The 11,842-nt window shown below is 41.9% G+C and overlaps 1 protein-coding gene across 6 annotated transcripts in view; it reads left to right on the top strand.

Annotated features, from left to right (window-relative positions):
• Positions 1 to 216: 216 nt before the first annotated feature.
• Positions 217 to 11,842, top strand: part of PDS5B (PDS5 cohesin associated factor B) — a 192,437-nt gene continuing 180,811 nt past the window's right edge. For all 6 annotated transcript variants that reach the window (XM_025000064.2, XM_025000062.2, XM_025000061.2 and 3 more), the window contains exon 1: positions 217 to 260. The gene's annotated coding sequence lies outside the window, so the exon portion shown is untranslated. The remainder of the gene's footprint in view (positions 261 to 11,842) is intronic.

Genomic DNA, 11,842 nt, shown 5'->3' with positions numbered 1-11,842 from the left:
CGCGCGCGCGGGGCCGGCGGGTCGGTAGGGGGCGCTGCGCACCAACGCGGCGCTCTGCCTGCCCCCGGGTGCTGTCCGCGGCGGTTCGATTGGAGCAGCCGCCGAAGAGCGCTTGGCGCCATTTTGAAGCGGAGAGGAGGAGGAACGGCCGGGCTGGCTGCGGAAGGGGAGGGGGGGAGGAGGCGATTGGATGCGGCGGCAGCGGCGGCGGATCCCGGAGAGCGGCGGAGTGAGAGGAGTAGCGAGTCGGGCACCCGGAGGTAGGAAACAATTCAGTTAACGGGAAGAGAAAACCTCTCTCTTCTCCAGTCGCCGCGCTCCATTTTTTTCAGCGCCCGCCGCCGCGGCTGTGTCTTTGGCGGGGCTCAAAGCGGCGCCCGCCTGGCAGCCGCGACTCGCCTCCCGGCATCGGGGGCTGCAGCCGCCGGCTGCGCGGCGGCGGCGGCGGCGGCGCCGGGAGGAGCGGGGCGCGGGCCGGGGGCGTGGGCCGGGGCTGCCCGGTGGGGGTGGGGAGGGCCCCGGGGCGGGCGCGCTCCCTCCACGCCGCGGGCTCCAGCCGCCGCCGACTAGAAATTAAACTTGCCGCCCTGGCCGGGCCGGGGCGCCCGCGGCGGCGAGGGCGGCGGGGCGGTGACCTTGCGCGCGGCCGGGGGTCCGCGCCGGCCGCCCGCGCCCCGCCGCCTCCCCTCCCCTCCCCCCCGCGCCCGGCCGGCCGGCCGGCGGGCGGGCGGGCGGCTGTTTCCCGGGCGGCAGGCGGGCGGCGCGGCGCTCCTGTTGAATCCTTCTCGGGCGGGCGGGTTTTCCATCCCCCCTTCCGGGCGAGGGGCGGGGAGCGCGGGTCCCGGCTGGACCCCGAGCGCTGTGCGGGCCTCGGCGCCCTGGACCCCGCCGCCGGGTCCCCAGCGCCGCGCAGCTCCTCTGCTCCGGGCGGCGACCGTGGGCCGACCGAGTGACATTTTCGTACAGTTACTTGCCGGCGTCCGGAGGTATAAAGCGCGCCCGCCGCGCCTCCCGCAGCTGGTGCAGGGGGCACCCGAGGACCCGGTTTGAGAAGGAGTCCTTCCCCGGGGATGAGTTTCCTTTAGGAAGCCTCCGAGTCGGAACGACCCGTGCCAGCCCTGTGCGGCTGTAGGAGTTGACGTTCGTGCCGTCTCTTGTCTGGGTGACAACCTGAAAAGTTTCTGATCGGGAGAAGGATTTGGTGTGTGGTTCTCTAGCTGTTGGCTGCCTTTTGGTATATGCGTTAAAGCTGCGCTCAGCAGCCGTCCAGTTATTCGAGGCAAATGAATCTGAACCCTGAATCCCGGCACCTCCTCGTCTTCAGAGTTGCCTCTTCCTGCGTTCCATTTGTGTTCTGTGTAATCTCGGGGTAGGGTTTGGAAGAGCAGGTCCCTAACCAGTTAACACACGTTTTAGGCATCTTAGCCAACCCCCAAAGGGAACCCTTTATCTCATTTTGGAGAACGTGCCTTGAACGCTCTTCTCACACTTGTGTTATGGAATGATGGATGGGCAGTTCTGTCCTGAACGACCCTATAAACCCTGTTTAGTAAACCATTTCGGAAACTCTGGATGTAGCCTTTAGACGGTGGGTCTGCGGTCTTGAGTGAGTTGGGGGTCTTCTGCTGTTTTCCTAATAACCTTTAAAAATTCAAGTGTGTTTATATATGAGACGAGCTGTAAATAAGTCATAATTATTTAAAACTTGAATGGCAGTGTAATCATTGTTCTCAACACATGTAGGTGAAGTTTCAAGATAGAGCATTTTCCTTACTCACGTATGTGAGTGAGTGAGTGAAGTCGCTCAGTCGTGTTCGACTCTTTGCGACCCCATGGACTGTAGGAGCCTACCATGCTCCTCTGTCCATGGGATTTTCCAGGCAAGAGTACTGGAGTGGGTTGCCGTTTCCTTCTCCAGAGGATCCTACTCACGTATGGAGTGGTCAAATAAAATGGTTAAAAACATAAAAATGGTATTAAGTGAAAAAAAGGGGGGCTAGAAAGGACACTTATTTAGGTTGTACGTATGTCAGAGATGTTAGCAGTTTTAGGGACAATAAAATGAGCATTCTTACGGTGTATGCAGGTCAGTTTGTGAAACAATTAATTTGGTATCGTCTGGTGATAGCAGAAAACTTAGTTAAAATTTGTAGTGATTTATAGGTGAAAGTTTCAACATGGAACTTTTTATGTTGAGGTAGATTTATTCTGAAAAACTTAACTAAAAAATATCTGCTTGAATTAGAGCATTATTCTTTCAAAATAAATTTACAAATGTATGTGGAAGAGTGCACTTTAGACATTCTTTGATTACTGGAGTAGTTTGTTTGTTTGTTTGTTTTTGGCCTTTTTTTGATCATTAAAAAAATTATCCTCAGTGTTTTACTTAAACATGTATTTTAAATGACAAGGTAATGTTTGCAGATTCTTTACCGTTTGAGCCACCAGGGAAGCCCTAGTGTTTGTATTGGCCTTTGTTTTTTCGTAAAGAACTTTTGTGCCCTTTCTTTGTTGTTGTTGCCCTTTCTTATTTTCTCCTTTCTTGTTGAGGTTGATTCTGTTTGTATTAACTTTATTTTTTACAGCAGCTGTCACTTTCATTCTTGTCTGGTTATGCCCCCCCACCTCAAGAATTAGAGGTAATGTGATGTTGAACATGATTCATATTGTGGAATGTTTTTTACTAAGGTTATTTGACAAGCAATTCTATTGAATTAGCTGTTGATTAAAAGTTTAAATTTTTAATTTATTTAAAAATTATTTTTCATCTTTAACTGTCACAGAGAGTTACATTTTGCGGATCAGGCTTTGTCAATAATTTGTTAAGCCTAAAATAAAGTGATACTCTATAATAGACAGGGCTTGCTCTGGTGAAGAGGGCAAAACTTTGTGCAGAGGGGAATATTTTGGGAGATTGTGTTCTTTCTGCTTCTTTTTCTTGAAGATTAGGATTGTCCTCTGTCTTCCTCAGTGCTCCTTTTTTTTTTTTTTTTAAACCAGGGGTGCCTAGAACTAACAGGAGAGCTCACGGTGGTTTGACTGGGATGACAAGTACTGTGTATAATTTGTATTAAAAAAGAATAAATTTGTATTTCCTTTGTTAGTGTTAGCAGGCTATAAGGAAACTTAGATCTCCAATCATCATATGCATGAGAAATTAAGTTCAGATTGTATTTCGATTGATTTATCCAAAGTCACAGTCATATTCTTATGATGGAATTGAGACAGCCTCTAGATCTCTTGGAGGCTTAGAGGCATCCACATGGCCTGTATTGTTTTATTCAGGACTTAAGCAACATGTACACTTATTGCCAGACAGCGTAGTATTCTCTATTCCCTTCTCCCTTTTTCATTCATTCAACCAAGAAATAAAGTTTGGAGGTTAACCATCTGTTTGAGAGTCTGGTTTTAATAATTTGTATCCAGGATTCAGTCCACTTAAATTGTCTCAGAAGATAACCTCTTGCATGTCTCTGTCTTCTGTAGTTGCTTGATCTTTTTATTGTGTTACAATGCTTGACAAATAAATGCCTTACAAAAGGCATTTATTTATTCTTAGTTAAACTTATAAGCCAGAGTAACTTGGAAGTTAGTGTTGAACTTTATTTTGTTGTAAGATGTATGTATACATGAGTGTGTATTTTTTCACTTTTAAACTCAATTTGCTACACAAGTCATTTGTCACTTCCAATTACAGTAGGTGTTTGGAGAAAATTGTGTTTGGTTTTTAGTATTCCTGTTTGGGAATGTTAAAAAGTCCAAAAATCCTTAGTCCAAAAATAAACCCAGTAATTTTTTTGAGAGTGTATTTACTTGTTACGCTTATTTAAGAAGCTGCCAAATTGTTCAAAATTTTGTCTCCTTAGAGTGTAGAGGTCAGCTTTTCCTCACACTACACTGTCATGAACCACCTGGTTATAATCATTTTCCCCAATAGTTGAAAAAGGTTTTATAACCCTTTCTAACTAATTAGTTCAATTAAGGATAAGTTTGCTTTAATTGTTTCAGTTGGTAGGGGTGATCATACACAGTGAGAAAAACATGAAGATTAAGCTCAGATTAGTTAAATTTAGTTTAAAAAATAAGTCTTATAGCCATTACTCTGAGATACTTAAAAATATACATTATAGTTACAGTGCCCTAACTCTAGGTGGCTCAGCGGTGAAGAAGCCTCCTGCCAGTGCAGGAGACCTGGGTTTGACCCCTGGGTGGGAAAGATCCCTGGGAGGAGGTAATGGCAACCCACTCCAGTATTGCCTGGAAAATCCGATGGACAGAGGATCATGGCAGGCTACAGAACATAGGGTTGCAAAAAGTTGGACATGACTGAGCACATCAGTAGTAAGCAATTATTAGAATACTTGGTTTAGCAGTGTAAAGTTTACAAGTTAGCTCAGAGGAGTGGAGGAAAGACTGATAAGCAGGAAGCTAATATGAGGCATTGTTAAAGGCCCATAATCTAGAAGTACTCTACTGACTTTCCTCTCTTTGACAGAGAGTGCTCTGACCTGATTCAGTTTAATGAACAAATATTAAGCTTCATGTATCCATTGTACCAGGGATGACGCAACCAACAAGACTGAGGCTCTGCTCTGTAGAAGTTTAGGGTGGTGGTTGGCCACTTGCACCAAGGCCGTGAGAGCTGAGGAGAACCAAAGTAGGACCCCTGTTGTTAAGTGATTCTGTGAGGGGCAGGCTCTCCTCCCTCTGCAGTGGCAGCTGAAGTTGCTCTTCTTTATGTGGGAGAGCGAAGGAGGAGACATTATAACCACAAGCATTGTCTCTCTCTAGGCGGGAATGGTTAGGGGGCCCAAAAGGAGACAAGTCTGTGGTTCCCTGGGCAGGGTAGGGATTCTTTTTCTCTTTCATCTCTCAGATTGTTGTAGAGAGGTAAGTGAAGAGATTTTAAAGAAAGTCCCAGATACTTATCCAAAATGTATTTACAAAATACATCCCTAAGTAGTTGAAATTCCATCAGGCAATTTCAGTTAGCCTTCAAATATTGGGATGGGAGTTGGGTGTGTGTGTGTGGAGAGTTGGTAGTAAGAGTAATTGTTAAGGTTGAGAAGGAGGAAAGAAGTACTTTAAAGAATCGTGGATTTTAAGCTAAAAGTTACACATGTATATGATAAAATTCTTATGGTACAGAAAGGTAAAAATAAAAGCTACTTTACAGTTTCCCCCTAAAAGGTAATCCATTGTTAGCAGTTTTCTGAAAGTTTACTTTTCAAAATATTTATACAGAAAAGTATTATACCTTACTTGTTGTTGTTATAAAAAACTATCTTGTTTACTTCTTCCTGCAGTTTACTTTTTTTCTGTAGTTAATATCACATAGCTCTTCTCATATTGGCGCATATAGATCAACATAATTTAAAAATAATTAGAGTATTATATGCATATATCACTATATTCTGACTTTTTTTGAGTGGTATTTAGGATGTAATTGTTTATACAAACCAACAGTATATGACTATGCCTGTTACATGTTTGCTAACATTGGGCTTTATTAAGCTATATTTTTTGCTGATTTAATTTGAGAGGTTTGTACCTTGTTTTTAAAAGGGCTTCCCTGATGTGGGTAAAGAATCCACCTCCAATGCAGGAGACAAGACATAGGAGACGTGAGTTAGATCCCTGGGTGGGGAAGATCTCCTGGAATAGGAAATGGCAACCCACTCCAGTATTCTTGCCTGAAAAACCATTAGGACAAAGGAGCCCAGTGGGCTACAATCCAAAGGGTTGCAAAGAGTTGGACAAAACTGAGCAGCTCTGCATGCCCGAACCTTGTTTCGGGTTTGCATTTTGCTGATTATGAGGATGGTGATAAAATTCGTACGCTTATTGGGCAGCGGTTATTTGCAGCACATACTTTAGATTGAGTAGGTTAATTATCTGGATGCCCCCCTTTCTCCATAAAATGGTTTGAGGGAGATGGAATTTGCCAAGAGGAATAAGATTTCAGAACCCATGGGGAATAATGCCCTGAATGGAGAGGCTACAGTGTTGGGCTGTGAACGGTAACCAAAGGTTAACATGAGGTTATTGAGAACCCTTAACTTGTTCTTAACAGAACATTATAAAAAGGCAGGAATGGAGATTTGAGAGTCAGGGCAAGTAAATGTTATATAGGGTCAGCTCTGTCTCCTGTTGTCTGCTTGTTCTCTCTCACCACTCACCCCTCTTGCCCCAACTGTCATTTTTTATTTATGCTGTCATTTGATTTGTTCCTCTTCCCTGGTGGGGGTGGCAACCTTGACTTTGATAGTTCAGTTCCTCCAGAGATGAGGGACGGTTTTTCTATAAGGGAAACTGATTTTCCTTCAGTCAAAGGGAACAGTTCTCATTTCTAACATCCTTTAGATCTATTTTGTGATCTTCAGTAGTACCTCTTTATAGTTGATATTCTGCTAGTGTCAGGGACCTTACGTGCTGAACTGCAGAAACCTGGGATGTTGGCATGAATACCTGGCTTTGTTCCCATTTAATCCCCCATGCTGTCCCCACCCCAGCTTTACTTTTTTTTTTTTTTAATGAATTAAGTTTTTTCTTAGGCTTGGGAGGCAATTGGTTTAAAAGACTCTTATCTGTTACCCCCTACCCCACCTCACCCTCCCCAAATGTGACATGTAGAGATGATGTTAATTACCTTGATCTTTTCACAATGATACATACATGTCATACATACACATATGTATGACATATGTATGTATATGCATATATACATATACATATATGCATATATGTGATATATGCATGATATATATATGTGCATACATATATCAAAAGATTAAGCCATATACCTTCAGTATCTACATTTTTATATGTCAAAGATGTCTCAGTAAAGTTTAAAAAAATGTTCGTATCTATCTTCAATTATTATATACACTATTATCTTAAAGTGGAGCTTCCCTCCTGGCTCAGATGGTGAACAATCTGCCTTCAGGGCAGGAGACGTGGGTTCCATTCCTGGATCAGGAAGATCCCATGGAGAAGGGAATGGCTTACCCGCTCCAGTATTTTTGTCTGGATAATTCCATGAGCAGAGGAGCCTGGTGGGCTACAGGGGTCGCAAATTGTTGAGCACGACCGATCAAATGGATGGCCCTTTATCATTTGTACCCTTAGTCTAGGCTTTCAAACCAGGGTGATTTTGAACACCCTTTCCTTCCCTGGTCTCTCCCCTCAGGACCTTTGGCAATGCCTGGAGACATTTTGGTTGTCCCACCGGGAGGGTCTGGAAGGAGGGGGAGAGCAGTGCTGCTGGTATCTAGAGAATAGAGACAAGGGTGTTGCTGAACATCCCACAATGAGGAGGGCAGCCCTCCACAACAAAAAATGATCTGGTCCTAAAAAAAAAAAAAAAAAAAAAAAAAATGATCTGGTCCTAAATGTGTCTGTTGCCAAGAAATCCTGGTTTTGGCCGAACTAGTTCAGGAAACCCCCAGTTTGGGAGAATTAGGCCTGCCCACCAGCTTTGATGGTAGCAGTCAAGCAGTAGTAATGTTTCATGTAGTCTTAGGCTCAGAATGGAAAGTTTTGAACTAATAGCTCTTGAGTACTTTTTTCCCCTCCTCTGTCTCTTTGGTCCCTTTCTTTTCAGCTTTTTGCTTTTCATTCTCCTCTACTTTTATGGTGTTAACAATTAGGTCAGGGCTTTGTGGTTTGGAAGGTCCCTAGCATTGAAGACTTGAACTGAAGTCGAAACATATTTAGCTATTTGATAGGGTGCTTGAGGAGTGAAGTCCCTTGCTAAGGAGAGCTGAAGAGCAAGGTGGTTAAGCATATAGACAAGAGTCTAGACTGGTTTTTATCCTGCCTCCATCAGTAGCTAGCTGTGTCACTGTGGACAAATTACCTAATCTCACCAAGCCTCAGTTTCTTAATCTGTAAAGTGGGAATAATAGCAGATATCTCATTTTAAAAGCAGGTTTATTGAGATGTGACTCACATTCCGTACAGTTCACCTGATGAAAGTGTGCGGTTTATTTTTTCCTAATATGTTTGTAGGTGCAACCATTGCCACGATTTTTGCTCTTTGTCTTTTATAAGAGAAACCCTGAATCCATTAGCAGTCGATTCCAGTCACCCCTTATCTCATTAGTTTTAGGTATAAATCAGGCCAAATGCTTACCCTGGTGATTAATATGTAATATTTAATTAAAAAACTTTTTAACTTGGGGCAGAGAGACTATTTGTGGCAAGACCATTTGTATCACTTTAGAGAAGGCAAAGATGGATAATTTTCTGTTGAATGGATATTTACATGCTATACTATCCAAAGAAATTGTTTTCAGATATAAAGATGAAAGATATTCCTTCATTTAAAAGATCTTTATTCAAGTAGGAAGAAAGAGACATATTTTAAAATACTAGTTATACCAGTTATAATTGTAAGATAATTATAAAATGAGGTAGAATAAGTGCTTTCAGGAAGGTATAAAAATTATTGAAATTGGAAATTTGATAAAGGGAGATTAGGTTAAGAGTATAGGAACCATGAAAAACTTCTCTAAAGTAGAGACCATTCTGGCCAAGTCTTAGTTGATAAAATATGGGACTTTGGCTCTGTGAAGACCACCTGAAGAATGCTGGTTTTTGAAATACTGGTAGTATCCTCATAATGTTTTTTTTTTTTTTGCTGCCTCATGCTGCTGCCAAATGGTTGCCTCTGGTAGCTACACCTGCATTCTTTTTTAAAAGATAACTTGTCTATTTTTTGCTTAGACTTGAGGCTTGTGGGATCTTAGTTCCTGGACCAAGGATTGAGCCTGGACCCTCAACAGTGAAAGGACTGAGTCCTAAGCACTGGTATTCCTAATCTGTTCTGAACTTGGCAAATTACCTAAGTACAAGAAATAAACAAGTGTGTAGTGAGAGCCTGGTGTCTGTAGAGCAGGATGTGATTATGTGCCATGCTGTCACTTTGAGTTAGTTGCCTTTTTAGTTTTATTCTCCAGGTTAATCGCGTGTATAGAATAAATAGTTCCTCGGTAAATTAGGCTCATATAAAATGTTTTCTTTTTTTCCTTCCAAGGCTTCCGTAACCTTTCTTTTCAGTTTCCTATCCTTTTTCTCATGCACCATCAGACACAGCACCTCCAGTGCATGTCCCAGCTGAGCCGCACTGCTGTCTCCTTTAACATCTGGTTAACACAGGATATTTTTGTTTTTTGAAAGTTAAATGACTAGATTTGTATCAAGTCAGTAATCTGAGTGTTATCTTGACCCCTCCATCTCCTTTACTTCTTAAATCAAATTTGAGTTACCAAATCCTGTTGATTCTGATACAGTAGTTTCAAAGTCTTTTTTTTTTTTTTAAACACTATATATGCAGTAATACTTCAAAAGTAAAAAAGCAAAAAGAGACTTACAATAAAAAGTCTCTTACTTGTATCCTTCCTCATCTGTATATTTCCTAGACTCCTACAATAGTTTACCAATATTATTGATTTCTTATATTCTTCTGAGGATTTAAAAAAATACAGCCCTGTACAAACACATTTATCCCACCCCATTCCTTCTCTTACCCCAACACATGTTTTACACTAATGCTGGAAACTTTAACTGCTTTGCCTTTTATTTTCCTCACTTAACAGTACACCCTGGAGACCTTCAGTATCAGTATATAAAGTGCTATATGTGTGCTCTGTCCCTCTCCACAGCTGCAGTGTTCATTTTGTTTATGAACTATGATTTAACTAGCCCAGTGATGTATATAGTAAGATTGTTTCTAGTTTTTACTATTATAAAAATACTGCATGAGCAACCTTGTACCCCTGTTATTTTGTGCATATGCAGGCATGTCTGTAGATTCAGTTCCTACAAGTGGAATTGCTGGGTTAAAGAATAAATGAGATACAATTTTGATAGATATTGTCGCCCTTCATAGGGGTTGAAACAATAATGTATGTGTGAGAACACTTGTTTTCCCATAGCCTTGTCATTACAGCATACAGTCCAGTTTTTTGGGTTTTTGCCAGTATAATAGGTGAAAAACGATACCTCAGTGTAGCTTTCATTTTTTACATTTCTTGTGAGTGAAGTTGAGCATCCGTTCATTTGTTTGGGCCATTTTGAGCTTCATTTTTTTTCTCTGTGAACTGTCTGATCTGAATCTTTAGTCATTTTCCTGTCCATTTTGGGGATTCTTCAATTTCTCTTCAGTTCATGTGCCTTGGTTGAATTTTTAAAAGGAAACAACTTGCTTGTTGCAGTTGTCCTCTGACAGATTGCTTCCATTTTTACTCCCTTCTAGGCTTTCTGTCATTCTCACTGTTAGCAAAGTGATACTTCTAATTGCAAATTTGAAAGCATCATTCCCTTGCTTAAAACTGTCAAGTGGCTCTTCACTGGCTCCATAGCCCAAGGGCCGTAGCGTTAGGATGGCACCTCATAGCTTCTCCAGCTCCCAGAACACTGGACTGCTCCTAGCTCCTTGTCGAGTTCGACCCTTTGTCTGTGTCTTTGCGTGGGGTATTTCTCTGTTTATGATGGTCCGTTCCTGCTTGTCTACATGTCCACAGTTGGCGCTTGTCATTCTCCAATGAAGAGGCTTTTCTGTCGCCTGAGTCTTCGCTCAGGCCCCTGTGTATACCCTTATAATGGAAACCCTCGCATTGTGTACTGTTACTAGGTGTGTATTTCTTTGCCCTAGATTGTTACCCTCTTGAGGGCATGAACTTACGGACTTATGGAACCTAGCCTAGTGTTTGGCACATAGATGATGAGAGATAATTACCGAGAACCCATTGATACATGTATACATACACTACATGTAGACAACCCAGGACAAAGGAAAAAAAAGGAAAATTAATACTATGAACTCATTTATTTAAAAATTTAATTTTTACATTGAGATATTTATTAAATACAATAAAATGTACAGACCTTAGTTGTTTTAGATGTGACTTTTAGGTGTGACAGTTGTACTCATTTAACTGGTAACCAAAGGATGATAAAGCATTCTCATCTCTCCCCAGAAAGTTCACTGGTTACCCTTTGCATTCAGTTCCCCTCTCCCCCAAAAACTCTGAATTCTAACATTGTAGGTATTTTGTTTGGTCTTCGTACAGTGTCTTCTTTTCTGGTATCTAGCTTTGTTTGTTTAACATATATTTCCAGACGCATCTGTGAGGGTGGATGTGTCAGAGTCCTTTTTATTGCTGAGTAGTATGCCATTGGATGAATGTGTCAAGCTTATTTTTTCTTCTGTTGATGGGTATTTGAGTTATTTTCAGTTTTTTCATTTTTAAGAATAAGGCCTGTATGGATCTTTTTGCAAACATGTTTTTATTTTTCTTGAGTCAATACCTAGGATTGGAATTGTTGGTTTAATGCACAACAAAGGAAACTATTAGCAAGGTGAAAAGACAGCCTTCAGAATGGGAGAAAATAATAGCAAATGAAGCAACTGACAAACAACTAATCTCAAAAATATACAAGCAACTCCTACAGCTCAATTCCAGAAAAATAAATGACCCAATCAAAAAACGGGCCAAAGAACTAAATAGACATTTCTCCAAAGAAGACATACAGATGGCTAACAAACACATGAAAAGATGCTCAACATCACTCATTATCAGAGAAATGCAAATAAAACCACTATGAGGTACCATTTCATGCCAGTCAGAATGGCTGCGATCCAAAAGTCTACAAGCAATAAATGCTGGAGAGGGTGTGGAGAAAAGGGAACCCTCTTACACTGTTGGTGGGAATGCAAACTAGTACAGCCACTATGGAGAACAGTGTGGAGATTCCTTAAAAAACTGGAAATAGAACTGCCTTATGATCCAGCAATCCCACTGCTGGGCATAACAGAATTGAAAGAGACACGTGTACC

The sequence above is a fragment of the Bos taurus genome, chromosome 12 (genome assembly GCF_002263795.3).
Source record: "Bos taurus isolate L1 Dominette 01449 registration number 42190680 breed Hereford chromosome 12, ARS-UCD2.0, whole genome shotgun sequence".
In the NCBI taxonomy this organism is placed as follows: domain Eukaryota; kingdom Metazoa; phylum Chordata; class Mammalia; order Artiodactyla; family Bovidae; genus Bos; species Bos taurus.
The sequence above is the reverse complement of the archived record's forward strand: the minus strand, read 5'-3'. Positions and strand labels throughout refer to the sequence as shown.